Raw genomic sequence first — 15,755 nt, 5'->3', positions numbered from 1 at the left:
CTCCCAAACTACAGAGGTTGAATATTGATTAGTCTAAGCCATAATTCTCCTTGATAATGAAATGTATGCCAAGCATATAACAAAATGCTGACATTGAGGCATAAAAGCAAGTCAGCTACAGAGCTGCAGTGATAGTTTTCTGTTTTAAAAGACTAAAACAAGACATACTTGTTTCTTACTGCCTTTAGCCATCGTTATATAAAGACATGATCCTTACGATTGCTATAGCTACTTTGCATTTGTAACATAATAGTAAGAAAAACCAACCTAGAGCCGTATGAATTAATTATTATCAGTGAGTCTATGAATTAAGCAGCTTGGAATCATCCCATCTGTTGACTCCTTATTACATGAAAAAATAAAGTTTCCTATGTTTTGAACTGCTTCATTGGATTATTTTGTTACCTGCCAGCACAATCATGCCAACTGATAACAACCATAGACTTAAGACAATGAGATTTATTTTCCCAGTATTTGTCAAATAATAAATATTAGAAAATAATTATCAGCTTCCAAAATGTTAACGTTTCTCTAGAGCAATCACTTTAAAATATTGGGCTGTCATACCATCTTAATAACACAAATACTCGCTCAAATTGCATATGTGTGTGTGTGTGTGCATGCATACACACACACAGACACACACACACACACACAGATGGTCCCCAACATACAATGATCCAATTTACAATCTTTCAACTTCACAATGGTGCAAAAGCAATACACATTCAGTAGAAACGCTAATTCAATACCAGATTTGATTAATTATATGATATATTCAATACTTTATTATAAAATATGCTCTGTATTAGATGATTTTGCCCAAATGTAGCCTAAAGTAAGTGTTCTGAGCACATTTAAGATAGGCTAGGCTAAGCTATGATATTCAATAGATTAGGTTTATTAAATGCATTTTTACAATGATATTCTCATGTTTTTAATTTACAGTAGATCACTGGGATATAACTTTAACATAAGGTTATATAACATAAAGTCAAGAAGTTATCTGTACAATCAACTCAAAATAAAGAACAAAGAAATATCACAAGATCTCCTATTGCCTAGAAAGAGATTTCTTTAAAGGAAGAAAATGTTATCTGTTAAGTCTTTAAAATCAAATCAAAACTAAATCAAAATTCAAAATAAAATTAAGTTCAAGCTTCTATCCTTCCTAAAAACAAAATTATCCTGACAAAAGAAAAGTGAAGTATAAAGTTAACCAATCTGAACCAAAGAACAGCTATAAAGAAAACCAAGAAAGAGTCTTCCATTTATTTTGGCAAGACTATTAGAGAAAATTCCGAGTTTCCATGAAGCTTCCCCAATTTAGATTTTTTTTTTTTTTAGGGAGAAATTATGAAGAGTAAAGAATTTAATTATTTCAAACTGTGAGTTAAGAGAAAGGAAATGTGCTAAAGAACTAACTTACTCATTCAAACACTAACTGACCTTTAATCATACTCCAGGCTTTGGGCATGGCATTGGCATACAAAGATGAATAAAATATGGTATGGAATAGGTTGTAATTTTGTTGAGAGGAGATAGGTTGTAAAATAACAGAAGGGCTTCAACGCATGGATAGACATTTTCTAGTCACAGAAGATGGAAAAAGTCAATAGAAGCAGAAAGAGCAGCATGTATAAATTCAGAGGCAAAAAGGAAGTGATACGTTTGCAAAAGTACAAAAGTTGTTTTCAGGGAAGTGGCAAAAAGTGAGGAAAATGGGTGGATACCAGACCTCGAAGCCCTCTGCATCATATTCTAAGGAGCTTGAACTTTATTGTGGAAGCGGAATAGAACAATTAAGTAGTTATAAGTTGGGGAAGTGACAGGATTCGAGTTTGCACTTTTAAAAGGTCACATGAAAAGCGATAAATTAGGTTGAGAAATTTAGCTAGATGACTAATAAATGAATGCTGGAAAGACACAGGACCTTGAACTGAAACTTGTATTCAGCCTAATGAAGGGAATGTGGTCTCATTCTAGGCAGAGTTTGGATTAATGGAACATGCTTGCAGTTTATAGTGGCAGCCATGGCAAAGAGGGCTGTAAAACTGAAAAGCAAGCCCTAAGAGTCATTATCACAAGGGGGAGAAATACTTTTGGTTAGCTTTTATCTTGATGGCATTCTGGAACATAACAGCAGGGGTAGATAGAGAAGTAAAGAAAATTGGATACTCCCTATGCAAGCAGAGGGGAAAAAAACACTGTAAGTCAAAGGAACAACGGATTTAGCATTTCTTTTATATTGGCATTAGTTGAAGTGACAAATACAATATAAAGCTAACACGTAGCAGAGCAAATAACAAGGGCACCCACAGTTTTCAGTTGATATTAGGAAATATTTAACCCCCCAATTTCCCACTTCACATTATAAACTGGTGTATTGGAATTGGGGTCAGGAACCCAGCTTTGGTTTCTGAGAACGGGCAGAATTGGGGAAGTCCTTCAGTGTCATGGTGGGGAATTTAAAGGAAAGATGGAGCGGTGAGGAAAGGAAGCAAAGATTAAGGCACAGAGAGCTCCCCTGCAGAGAAACCATAGACCAATGTACAAGAGACGTTGATAATTTCATTTTTATTCAGGAGTCAGCAACTGGACTCAAAGAAGAACCTCATCAGGAAGAAGCAATGAGTAAACTAATTGTATCAACCTGCTTTTTGGTGAACATATTTATAGATTTTCTTGTTGGCCAGTGGGTGTATAAAATGTAAATCTATTATGACGGTCTAAAAATGTGGGATAAAGAGTGAAAGAGAACCTATGACTAAACCTAGTGGAAAACAAGGAGGCTCTCCAAGAAATAATCTGGGTAGTTCTTGCAATAAAAACAATCACCATTGTTTGTCTCCAGTGGTGATGTGCTCTGGAGAATCTAGGATTTGGTGTAAGCAAAAAAGAGAATGATGCCCATTTTATTCTGGTATAATTTATACAAGTAGTTTAAGAATATCTGTGATGTGTTAACAGTTTGTGGAAAAACATCAAGCATAGGAATATTTCTAGTAAGAAAGATGATTGGTGTTAATGTTCTTTTATTTTCATTTTTATTCAAGAGTCTGCTAATAGATAACTGCTAAACTGGGCATACAAAATATCCCTTTGACTTTCAGAAAAATAATAAATGTTTATCTGTAACAACTTTTCAGACAGTAATATTACAGAACATAGACATCCACAAGCACATTAGCTAATTATATGCATTTGGCTCTGCATAAAACAGACTCCAAAAGTACTGTCTTAACTTCCTAAGTAACTAGTGGATATTTTATATTTATTTATAGTATTTGGCTTTTATTATCAACTTGGTTATCATGATTGTACTCTAATTTAACTTTTGAACTATTCTAATTTAAGAATCAAAAGTGCTGACTAGACTTAAATAAACCACATGTCTTAGACCCATGACAGGCATCTCTCATCTGTAAAAGATTTAAGCCTCTTTGTTCCATTAACAGTTAAAATTTTTAACTGGGATTTTTACTTCTTAACTACAGTTCCCTGTTCAGTAAATTATTATTTCTGGCTTGCATAAAACAGAGCTGCATGTTTTATTCCAAAATAGGAAAGATGAAACAGGATCTTGTGAAAAGACAGACCTTATGGAGAAAGTGAAGAATGAACATCTTTCTTGGTTTAGATAAGAGTAACTAAAGGACTAACTCTATTATAAAGTAAAATCAAAATAGTTTATTAACAAAATACTATGATAAATACAGCAGAGGTTAAAACACACTATTTCTCTTGTATTGCCTTTATCATATTTTAAGGCAAACCCCCACCTACTGTAAAAAAAAAAAAGAATAGAGAAAGTTAGTTTTACATGTGGCACTGAAACTTTGAATTTATTGTGCAGCTCAGGTCTAAAAAGCACATATGTATAAAGAAAGTATTACACTTATGAATATTACAAATGTCTTAAATATTACATTACCATAAAGAAAATACGCTTTTTCCTTGTGTGACTTATAGAATCAAGTTTATTTATAGCCTTATCTTCCCACCTCTCTCTACCAATACTTCTTCTACAGATTATGAGAAGTTACAAAGTAATTAGCATGGAATGTTTGTCAATATTTCTACTAATTTTGAATCCATATACTACCTAAATATATTGAATATTATTAATCACAGACTTGAATCACTTACCAGATTTTTTCATTTAAACACAGCTTATGATGATGAAAGTCTGTCTGAATTCTTAAAAAATGCTTGTGTTCTCACCACAAAAATAATAACTATGTGGTATTACATGCATGTTAAATAGCTAGATTGAGTCATTCCACAATGTTTATACATTTAAGACCTCCTGTTGCATGCAGTGAATACATACAATTATATGTGTTAATGTGGAAAATCAAATTTAAAGAAATAAAAATGACAAAAGAAGTCTATGGTTGTATAATAGAAGAAGTCAGATTATCTCTTCTATATCAGGTGGTATCTGGAATATCTAAATAGAAAGCTGAATATATATATTTAACCATATTTACATAAGTTCCACAGAGGTGCATATTTTAAGAAATACATTTTAAGATAATTCCCAACTGCAAGATTCTACAATCTGATCAGCACGATATTCATCTATATAGTAAGTATAAAGACCCCTTAATTTCTTCATAAGAAGCTTTGAGCAATTAAAATTTAATTTCATTATATTTTATATGTGCCAATGGCATAATTTTTTCATTTATAAAACAAATTCGTTTTTATGGTATATGTGAAAAAATAAAGAATCTATTCCCTAAACGATTTGTGCACATTATCATTATTATACACTGACTAATCTCTTGTGGTTTTTCAGGTTGCTAACAGGAATGATATTTTGTATTAAATTACTTAACAAACTGAGCATATTATAGAGCTTAAGGAGGACATTCAAAAGACTTTTACTAGAATCTTATTTCAACAGTTATCAAAGTGGTGGAAATTAGATTTCAGGTGTGTACGTTTAATTACTGAAGTGAAAAAGAACTTCGTTACGGTAAAGAGAAAACAGCCCAACATCCAGGAGCCGGCCTGGTGCTATGAGTTAGATCTTGCTGTTTTTGGACGTAGGCCCAGCACTCACTACTTGGCCCTGGTGTTTGTTCTCCTGATGAACACAAACAATTCATAGGACATTTACTTTGGTTAAAACCATTCTGTGATCATGATGAGTCAAGACAAAATGAGATCCCTTTATAATTACGTCTGAACCCAGAACGATCATGAACACTGTCCAAGCCACAGACACTACGCATTCCCTTCCCACTTACTACGTAGGACTATGCGACTGCTTCTTTATCAATTACAGCTTTAGCTTCAGTCTAGTCTTCCCTCCTCCTAGATGAGATTAAGATACCCAATCATAAACTTACCTTGCCTCCTCACAACATCCAGTTCGGAGCAAACCTCGACTTCCTTCAGCATCATCCCTGAGCCCTCCCCCATCAACCAACCAAAGTCCGAATTCTAGAGTAGATTTTTCCTAACATCTTCTTACTGGGTCACTGTCAGTTCCCTACGGTACACTTCTCTCTCTTTGCAATGAGTAATGAACTTGTCTCACTACAGGTGTGCTCCTGTTGGTCTTTGGTTAAACAAAGGACATTGGCAGTAATAAATCTCCTAAGAAATTGGCTCCTAACTCCAGTGCTATCAAGAGGCTCTGACGTATTCCTAGTACAATCTCCCAGAATTTTCAATACAACTAAAGAGAACCTCCAAGAAGAAAAATTAAAAGATGCCACAGTGATGAGAAACAGAAGAGATTATCATGGGTGTGCAAAATGACACAGGACAACGATTCTGAAGTTAGCGCCTCTGTGTCCCGTATGGGAGAAAAAAGCAGGCCAAGACAAGATACATGGCCAGGTCACAACAGGGGGGCAGAGCATCCCATGAAAGGCCATTAAACACCCCAAAGCTTTATTATAATTCTGTTCAAGGCACGGTGCAGTGGCTCATGCCTATAATCCCAGTGGTTTGCAGGGACCAGAAGGAGGATTGCTTGAGGCCAGGAGTTTGAGACCAGCTTGGGCAACGTAAGAAGACCCTGCCTCTACACAAAGAAACAACCAAAAAATTAGCTGGGCATGATGGTGTGTACCTGTAGTCCCAGCTTTTTGGGAGGCTGACTAAGGTGGGAAGATTAATTGAAGCCAGGAGTTTGAGGTTATAGTGAGCTGTGATTGTACCACTGTACTCCAGCCTGACTGACAAAGCTAGAACTTGTCTAGAAAAAAATTTAAAAAATCTGGCCGGCCACGGTGACTCACACCTGTAATCCCAGCACTTTGGGAGGCTGAGGAGGGTGGATCACGAGGTTAGGAGTTAGAGACCATCCAGGCCAACATGGTGAAACCCCGTCTCTACTAAAAATACAAAAATTTAGCCAGGCATGGTGGCGCATGCCTGTATTCTCAGCTATTTGGGAGGCTGAGGCAGGAAAATCGCTTGAACCCGGGAGGCGGAGGTTGCAGTGAGCCAAGATCGTGCCACTGCACTGCAGCCTGGTGACAGAGCGAGGCTCCATCTCAAAAAGTAAAAAAATAAAATAAAATAAAATAATCTATTCAAAAGTAGAGGAAAACTGTCTTTATCACTAAAACTTCACTAAACAAAAGACTACATTGAAGGTATACTATTCTTGTGTCTACAAAAGATAACAATAATAGCATAATATTAGGAAGCTAAATTATGCTCCCAGTAAATGGCTACCAAAATAAAAGTAGTTGAATTTAAATAAGTTCCCAGAAGGGACTGAAAATCTTAGGTAGTCTGAGGTGGGACATACAGGGTACAAATGTAGATCAGGAAAACATTAAGAGTAGTGACCATTACAGTGACAATACAGTAACAATCAATTTTTAAAAAGGCATTGTGGGTATCAAGTTAAGCATTTCTTATTGTTTTCATGCACCAATTTTTGAGAACTACTGTGATAAATCTAGTCTCATTTAATGAGCTGTTAAAAGTGAGCTGTGTGCTTTTAGATAATACTTCTCACTCTTCAGTTTCCAGTATTCATTTGCCAGTCCCTGTTCTCCAAGGAAAGATTCTGAACTGGATGAGACCCAGAGCTTGGCTCAGTCCTCACAGTGCATGTCCTTTCCTAATCTTATCTTGCCCTCAACCCTTTGCCTACATAGCAAGCACCTCCTGGGTGATCATGCTTGTAACCTGAACCAAACTCTTATCTGGCTCCCTTCACTAAAAGACCACAAGCCAGAAGACAGGCAAATACTAACTCCAGGCTTTTTGTGACCAATTTTTCTAACTCTAATACTGTATTATGTCTCCTATCAGTCTCTTGTTGTTGAAATCTTCAGACTACATGTGAAATGAGTCTACTATCATAGTTTGAATCATCAGCTTTGTTTTATTTATATATGATTTATTCCCTCAATGACGTTGGCAAATCTTTTATCAATCAGTAGCCCTTGCAGGAGTAAACTTAAATACGTTCCTAAAGTATTCTTAGTTTGGACTTCTAATTGGGATAAAATGTGAGAATCAACAAAACAAAAACCTGACACCTCCCCTCAGGTAGCTCCCAGCAGGTCTAGGAAGGCACATTCATAAGCAGACAATTCTAATAGGCTGTGACCTACCTGAGTGTAGGTGGGAAGAGTGAATGGTGAGGGAGAGAAGCTGTTAAAGGACAGTGGTGGAGGAAGTGGTACCTCACACGAGGACTGCATTATACAGATCCGGGTAAAGAGTGGGACAGGTTATAGTGGATCACAGGCATTTCCCCAAATAGAGATACATAAAGAAACATACAAAAGAGTAAACATACAACTGGGAAAACATATTTCAGTAAGGCTCGGTACAGTGGATGAGTTTTGGAAGAACAAGGCAAGACACCAGAAAAGCAGGCACAAATGACCACAAACATGAAGCCCTAATGTAACATGTAATATACCAAACTGTATGGTACATGCGTGCCTTGATTTACCTGGAATTCATTCTTATGGGGGTTTATCTTGAAAGCAATATAGGACAACTCAAGGATTTTGGGGAAGGAGGGCATGATAAAATGTGGGTTTAGGAGATGGCCTTGGCATCAGCATGGAGAATGGATTGAAGAGAAGGCCAGCAGAAGCCTATTAAAATAATCTAGATAGGAAACTATGTAGTTGGACTTAAAAAGGGACTATGGGGGCTGGGCGCAGTGGCTCACGCTTGTAATCCCAGCACTCTGGGAGGCCAAGGCACACAGATCACAAGGTCAGGAGTTCGAGACCAGCCTGGCCAATATGGTGAAACCCCATCTCTACTAAAAATACAAAATTTAGCCAGGCATCGTAGCAGGCACCTGTAGTCCCAGCTACTTGGGAGGCTGAGGCAGGAGAATCACTTGAACCTAGGAGGCAGAGGTTGTAGTGAGCCAAGATCACACCATTGCACTCCAGCCTGGGCGCTAGGGCGAGACTCCATCTCAAAAAAAAAAAAGTGACCATGGGGGTGGGAGTGGGAAAGGTGGGAAGGATTTCAGAAATCTTTAGTGGATATGGAATGTATTTAGAAGGTAGCATGAATAGCTAAGGCTTGGTGACTAATTAGCTAGGTAGAGATGAAAAAATGATTAGGTTTCAGGTTTTACGCTTGAGTAACAAGACAAAAGGAGGTTCTATTAACCTGAAGGGGAAATACAGGATCAGATTTAGCGGTGGGGTGGGGTGGGGTTGGTCCTATCTGGGTTTAATATTGGCATTTACACTAAGGCTGCAAGATCCTGAGCCAATTTTTAAAATCTCTCCAGGTTTGTTTACTCATTTGTAAAATGGGGATAACACTATCTACTTTTACATTATTGTAAAACTTAAATAATAGTTAACCCTTCTATAGCACTTACATTATGCAAGACAGCTGTATGAGTAATTTATATGTATTAACTTGCTTATCTTTAATAATTACCCTATGAGGTTGATATGTTTATTATCCGTGTGTTACAGATAGGGAAGCAGAAGTAAAAAGAAGTCTACTAACTTGCCGGAGTCACAGAGCTGGGAAGGTGGAGATCTAAGTTTCAAACACATACAATCCAACACTAGAGAGTATGCCTCAACCAGTAATTTACTTCTCATTAAATACTAGACACTTTGCATAATTATCATTAGAGGGCTTTGCAGGTGCCACGTAGGTAATAAATATCTATTAAATCTTAACACATTTATTTAAAAATAATTTGCAGAGGATACATTATATGCATATATATTATTGAATGCTTGGATAAATTCAAGCATAGTAAAAGACACTCATTTGAGGATAATTTAATTTGGAACATAAATATATACATTTCGAATCAGAACACAGTAACAATGTTATATGGCTCAGGCCTGTAATCCCAGCACTTTGGGAGGCTGAGGTGGGTGGATCAAGAGGTCAGGAGATGGAGATCACCCTGGCTAACACAGTGAATCCCAATCTCTACTAAAAATACCAAAAATTGGCTGGGTGTGGTGGCACACACCTGTACTCCCAGGTACTTGGAAGACTGAGGTAGGAGGATCACTTGTACCCGTGAGGCGGATGTTGCAGTGACCTGAGACTGTGCCACTGCACTCAAGCCCGGGTGACAGAGTGAGAATCTATCTAAAAAAAAAAGAGTTTAGATACTTTCAACTCAAGAACTTGACCTACTGGCATGGAGACATATGGGTCTGAAGTTGAGAAGAGTGATTGGAGTCATAAGATGTAGATTTGGGTCTCCTCAACATACAGATTACAGGTGAAGTCATGAAAACTGATAAAATCACTTAGAAAGTGGGGGATGGGGCAGATTACGAGGTCAGGAGTTTGAGACCAGCCTGGCCAACATAGTGAAACCCCGTCTCCACTAAAAATACAAAAAATTAGGTGGGTGTGGTGGCAGGCACCTGTAATCCCAGTTACTCAGGAGGCTGAGGCAGGAGAATCCCTTGAACCTGGGAGGTGGAGATTGCAGTGAGCCAAGATCACACCATTGCACTCCAGCCCAGGCAACAGTGCAAGACTCCATCTCAAAAAAAGAAAAGAAAAAGAAAAAGAAAAAAAGAAAGTGGGGGATGGGGAATGGGAACCTAGAAAATCTGCAGAAATGGAAACTGAGGAAAGCAATATGGCTAGAAAAGGGTATAAAGGTCACTTAACTTCTACAGGCCTCCACATCCTTATTTGTAAAAGTCAGTAATCTTAGTTTGAGTGTGCTAAGAAGCATCCCCACTTCTCACGTTCATAGCTTTTGCTATGAAAAAAATTTAAACATTGGGAGAGCAGCTGAAAGTAGACGTCTAGTCCTAAGCCTCAGAAAAAAAGAAAAAGCAAGCTTCATAGCTGTTGCTTTGCCATGGTAAATAATTAAGTGCTTTCCTTTTTCCTTTTTTTCAAAAGACCATTCAGATTGTTTCAGTTGCTTTTATTTGTTCTACAGGATTTCAGCTTCAGAAACTCTCTTGCTGTTACTATGTACAGAAGTTTTGCATGGGAGATTTGAGAGAACAAAATGCTACCTTTAATACTCAGGAGGAATATTAATGGGGTAGAGAAGATAATGGGAGGAATTATAGTAAGCTTCCTTTCTGTTTGCCTCTAAATACTAGGATTTATTTTTTCCTTTGCTTAATCCTGTATTTCCTGACTTCAGCTGGTAAACCATATGGAATTTTGTTGAACTATTATAACAGGACTGCAGTACAAGGATGCAATACACAAAGATTGGAAGACTGAAGGGGAAGGAACTTTCAAGCAGCCGTCTAGGTCAGAAAGGAACTAAGGGATGGAGAAAGAAAATGGGTGATGTCTGTACCTTTACCACCAGCTGGCCACCATCCCCCAACTTCAGAGAGGGTATTGAGAGGATACGTGACTAGGCTAGCAAAGAACTGTACAGTGCATGCTGTGGTTGTTCATGCAGGGGAAAGTGGAGAAATCACAATCCTTTTTCGGAGGAAAGATTAGCATATCTCCAAGACCACTGGACCCAGAGTGAAACTGACTGAGCTAAATATTTCTCTCTGGCTTCATCCAAAACTCAGTACATGAGACAAAGACATCTAAGAGTTGGAACACAGTAGCAAGCTCATCTAAGTTTTGCATGCAGACTGGGGAAAAGGACTAGGACATCAGTGAGAGGCATTAGGTGAAATGAGCAAGCTTCATGAACTGGTTCACTGAGACATTCTCAGCATCTGTGAGTTTATATATTTAGTGTCTTGTAAATTATGGACTATTTCTATATTAAATTTCATAATTCATTTTATGAGTAGAGGATCTGCCTTATATTATAAAAGTAAACAAACCCAGCCAGACCTGCTGGCAAGAGCAGTGGTAGTAATGTTCCATAAAACTACCTACTTGAGGATTTAATACAAAAAAAAGTTGCACAGATTATGTATTATGTTATAGTAGAAGTCTATGTCAGTTTGGATATTTTTTGGAAAAATGCTAAACATAAAAAACAAATGTATCTAAGCTATTTACATGATTCAAAATTTTTAAAAATTTTAGTCATAGTCCTTAGTAAAAGGTAAATATTTTGATTTAGGAAATATTCAGACAATATTTTCAATAAATGAATACAATCTCTCTATTGAGAAATTACGAGCTTATTATGTGTGAGTCAGGCACTGGGACATTGCTGATACTAACATAAGAAGCTACAAATGGAATAGCTCCATTACCTTTATGGAGTTTGTATGCAGACAAGGTGTTCCCACTCTAGGCAATAGCAAAGGTCTGTAAGCAATGCTCTTATTCCTGTATAATACGCTTATCACAGCTCATACGTTACTGCACTGTAATTCCTTGTCTATGCATCTGCTTAGATGTACCTATTGCCCAACCAGCTCTGAAAAGGATGGGGCCAATAGAAATTAGAGGTCTCCCCAAGAGACCAAAATAAAATTAATACTAGTATTTATTCTCCATTTCAGATGAAATAGTTCAAGAAGAAGTAATTTTAGGAAGTTATCAATCCTAAAGCTTAGAGTCCATACTACAGTTATTTTATTCTGGAGAGGCTTCCAATGTTGTGTGAAATTACTTAGCATTTTAAGAGTAAATGATACAACAACCAGAAGCTTAGAGCAAGCAAGAGGAAGAACTCTGCCAGTATCTTCCTTTTAGTCCTTCTGGAAATATAACTGTCATTCATTTGGTTCATTTTTTCTCCCAGAGACTGATAACACTTTAATGGGGCTGTTGCTGTGGGGTCATGAGAATAAGTATCCATAAAATGATGAATATGCTTTCACCATTTACTAAGTAAACAGTTTTTATTTTTTAACCTTCATCAAAAGTTTCATTCTATATGAACAAGGTTCAGAAAACCACCTGTAAATTAATCCTAGATTCTTATAAATGCTCAGCACAATATTGTTTCTAATAGCGTTTCCTAAAGCAGTGTAGGTGTTCATTAAATATTTCTGAAAGAGTATGTCAATGAATAAAGGAATTTGAAAGATAGCAACTCCATCACATATTCAACCAAAATAGGTATTTCATGTTTTAGGGCTCGGTCTTAAGTATCTAGTTTACTTGAAATTTTATATCTGCTCTAAAAAGATAGTATGCTTTGGGTTCTATTTTATGGGACCACTGTACTGAACACACTAATGTTTACTACTTCATTTCTAAAACTTACCGGAATGAGATACAAGAAGCAGATCTTGTAACGGCATTTGGTACATTTTAAATAAAGTTAAAATGAAGTTACAATATGAGACCAAAGGAACCTCCAAATGAATTTCATAATAAAAGCCACATAGGACATATTTACAGCTAGTATCATACTGAATGGGGAAATAGACTGAGGTTTTCTTATTAAGTCATGGTTGTAAAACATGACTACTAATTTTTTTATGACTTTCCAAAAATTCAAATGAGAAAAGTTTTATATTTAGAAGACTTAATGAGAAGGAACAGCATTAAGAGATGAAACTAATAATAATTTATTTTTAAAAACTCTCCTCATTTCACCTTTAAACATCACAAGTACTGAAGGGCAAACAATTCTTTTCCATTTGAGCACAGCCCAGAGTCCTTGGTGAATGAGCCAAGCTGTCTCCTATGTCCCCTCTAATACTTGCCAATTTTCTGTCATTTCCTTCTTTGTACAATAGTGTCTGTGTGACAAAGGTCTCTGGGTATATTTCAAAACATCTTCAGCTATTTAGCAGGATACCAACCGCATATATCTAAAAGTGGTACTTTGTCTCCTCATGGTTGAATTTGTTAGAAGACACAAATCAGAATTCACTTTACCCTTTTCCATAAAGAAATGATTTGAAAGTTTGTAGTGGAACCAACTGCATAGTTTGTGAAAACAAACAAGCTTTCCAGTGGTTTAGCCAATTACTGTACTTCTATGCACAACAAAACACCGAAACTATTTACCCGATTGTATTCTTTTTGTATTTCTTACACACTTTTATTTGTTTTAGTTCATTTCCTTTTCCTGATGAGTATTTATTGCTTGTGATTGAATAGCTGTGGATTAGACATGACCGAGGATTCTAGTCACGTGATATGGAAACACAGCCTCATTCCCCCTCCTCCAGGACCTCTTGTTCCTCATAGATTGCAATAAAGTGATGATGCAGTTCATAATTTTAATCTAAAATGCAATCTTTAGGAAAACCATAAACATCAGACCAATACATTTTTTACTCATTTTAACCTGAAGCTTTATTAGTTTATAAATACTAAGAATATCAGATTAAATTCCTTAGTCATCTTAATTATTAACTTGTGCCAAAAGCAAAATGAGCCACAGCCATACCAATAGCTTAATATTATATTTCTTTGCTCTGAGAGAAACATTTCCTTTCATTTAATCATCACACTCTACAGCCTTAAGCAGTGATTTCCAATGATTTGCCAGCAGTTTAAAAGCTTTGTTTTTGCCTGACCATAATTCTTGAGTTCCAGAGCTTATCTTTTTCCCAGGTGAAAATTGTTTTATTATCCTCAGGTGTTTGCTTTCTTGAACTCTTAGAACAGTTAATTACTAAGTTGTCATTATCCTTTACAAAAAGATCAGATTCCAAATAATTACTATTTGTGTAGTACATCATTTGAAAATATTTTTTCTTTCCTCTTGTCAGGATTAGGCGAGTCTCATATATTCCTCCACAAATCCACTTTTATTATTCAGTCAGGTATATCTGAAAGCAAGACAGCTTGCCTGTTTCTCTTTATCTGAGATACAGAGCCCATCTGAGTTGTGAGTTCTCTCAAGGAGTGTTAATAAGAAGTTTACCCCTTTGTAAGTATTAGCCCTAAGTGGTTCCCCAGAATTCAGGCTGGTACCAAGCAACCATTCCTCAAATAATAAAAGAAGGTGACCTTTTTGTAATGGTAAAGAAGCCTATCTAATTCATTTCCAAGGTTTGTAAAATAAACATAGAGAAACAGAAGGAATGGCTTTTTTTTTTCTATCAACCTTTAATTTTGTCTCAAAATATGCATAACTTGACTTTCTGTATAAGTAACGACTCTGTAATTCTTGGCGGTGTTGCCTGGTCTTATGTAGCCATATTATGAAACACACCATATAACAAAATTTCTGCTATGTCACAAAATCTCCCCCCACCCCACAAACAAGATATGTGACGCCCACACAAATCTTCTATGATCACTAATGATTAGTAAGTTTTATGAATAAAAGGCTTTTGTTTTCTTCTGTCTAGAAGTCAAATTGTTAAGACTGGTCTTTTAGATTATTTCTTCAATATATTTGTCAGTTGTGACAGCAGGCCAAAAAACATTTTCAGAGTCCCATTAAAGAAGGTGATTCAAAAGAAAAAAGTTTCAAGTAAAATTACACTTGTTGAAATCACGAGTTTAGGTTTTCTGGTGCTTTCTAGGTAAAAGACATGTAATAGGCAACTGGAAATCCATAGCATCCTATGGAATTTAGAGACTTGTGGAAATGCAAGGTTTAAGCGTTAAAAAGCAAATTTCTTTAACCATTTGGTTAAAACTTGCAAATATGCTAAAAGAAGCATCACAGACAAACCTGTTTTTTAGAGAGCTCAAAATAGTTACTTACTAAATGATAGTGCATCAACTACAAAGACATTTATAGCCACGTCCTAAACAAAAAGCATTCTGCTCACCAACTTCTAGAAGAGCTTGCTTCCGCAGTTGTGGGACCTCAAGACTGGCTCCAGAGAGACTCTTGCAGGAGGAGACGCAGCAAGTAAACAGGATTTCCACGGCATAGCAGCTGAGGACTCAGAAATGAGGCACAGCCTCTCAACCCTTCATCTATCCTTAAGGTTATCTTGACATCTGAAAGCTATTGACATTCTGAGACTTCCAGCACTTCAGACACACGCCTAACACCAGATAAATATAGATCCCTGACACCTGAGCCAAATGAAATCAACGTTAACTTGAAAAAGCTCACTCATTTTGGGCTTCAGTTGAGGAAAATAAAGCCCTTAATCCTTTCCTTGCTAGAACCTGTTATTCCCCTTAACAGATGGTTGCTGTACTTATAAAACATAGAATTCAAGTGATCAATCATTAATAGTCTATGTGCTTCACTTCATGATTGCCATTTGCTCTGATAGTACAGAGAAAGGCTCAAATTTTCCTTCTTAAGTATAAAACAACATAAAAGTGAATATTCATTACTATTTAGTCAACAGATTTTTGTTTCAGTAACTTTTGCAGGTGAGTCCCTGTACATTTTCTTAGTATTTTTTCTCCTCTGTGTTTTCAGTAGTCGTTTGGTCACTTTTTTTGTTTGCCTCAATTAATGAGGCAGAAAGTTCCATGCA

General features: G+C 36.6%; 1 protein-coding gene across 3 annotated transcripts in view; it reads right to left on the bottom strand.

The window, feature by feature from the left end:
- Window positions 1–15,755, bottom strand: part of CD36 (CD36 molecule (CD36 blood group)) — a 203,395-nt gene that overhangs the window by 65,618 nt on the left and 122,022 nt on the right. Inside the window, exon 1 of one of the 3 annotated variants that reach the window (XM_012466545.2) lies at window positions 15,087–15,264. The exons of 1 other annotated variant lie outside the window; for it this stretch is intronic. The gene's annotated coding sequence lies outside the window, so the exon portion shown is untranslated. Of the gene's footprint in view, window positions 1–15,086; window positions 15,265–15,755 lie in introns of those variants that run through there. One more of the 3 variants, XM_012466541.3, reaches the window with a different exon arrangement.

Source organism: Aotus nancymaae, unplaced genomic scaffold (assembly GCF_030222135.1).
Source record: "Aotus nancymaae isolate 86718 unplaced genomic scaffold, 86718_ANA_hifiasm-v0.15.2.pri h1tg000002l, whole genome shotgun sequence".
NCBI lineage: Eukaryota > Metazoa > Chordata > Mammalia > Primates > Aotidae > Aotus > Aotus nancymaae.
The sequence above is the reverse complement of the archived record's forward strand: the minus strand, read 5'-3'. Positions and strand labels throughout refer to the sequence as shown.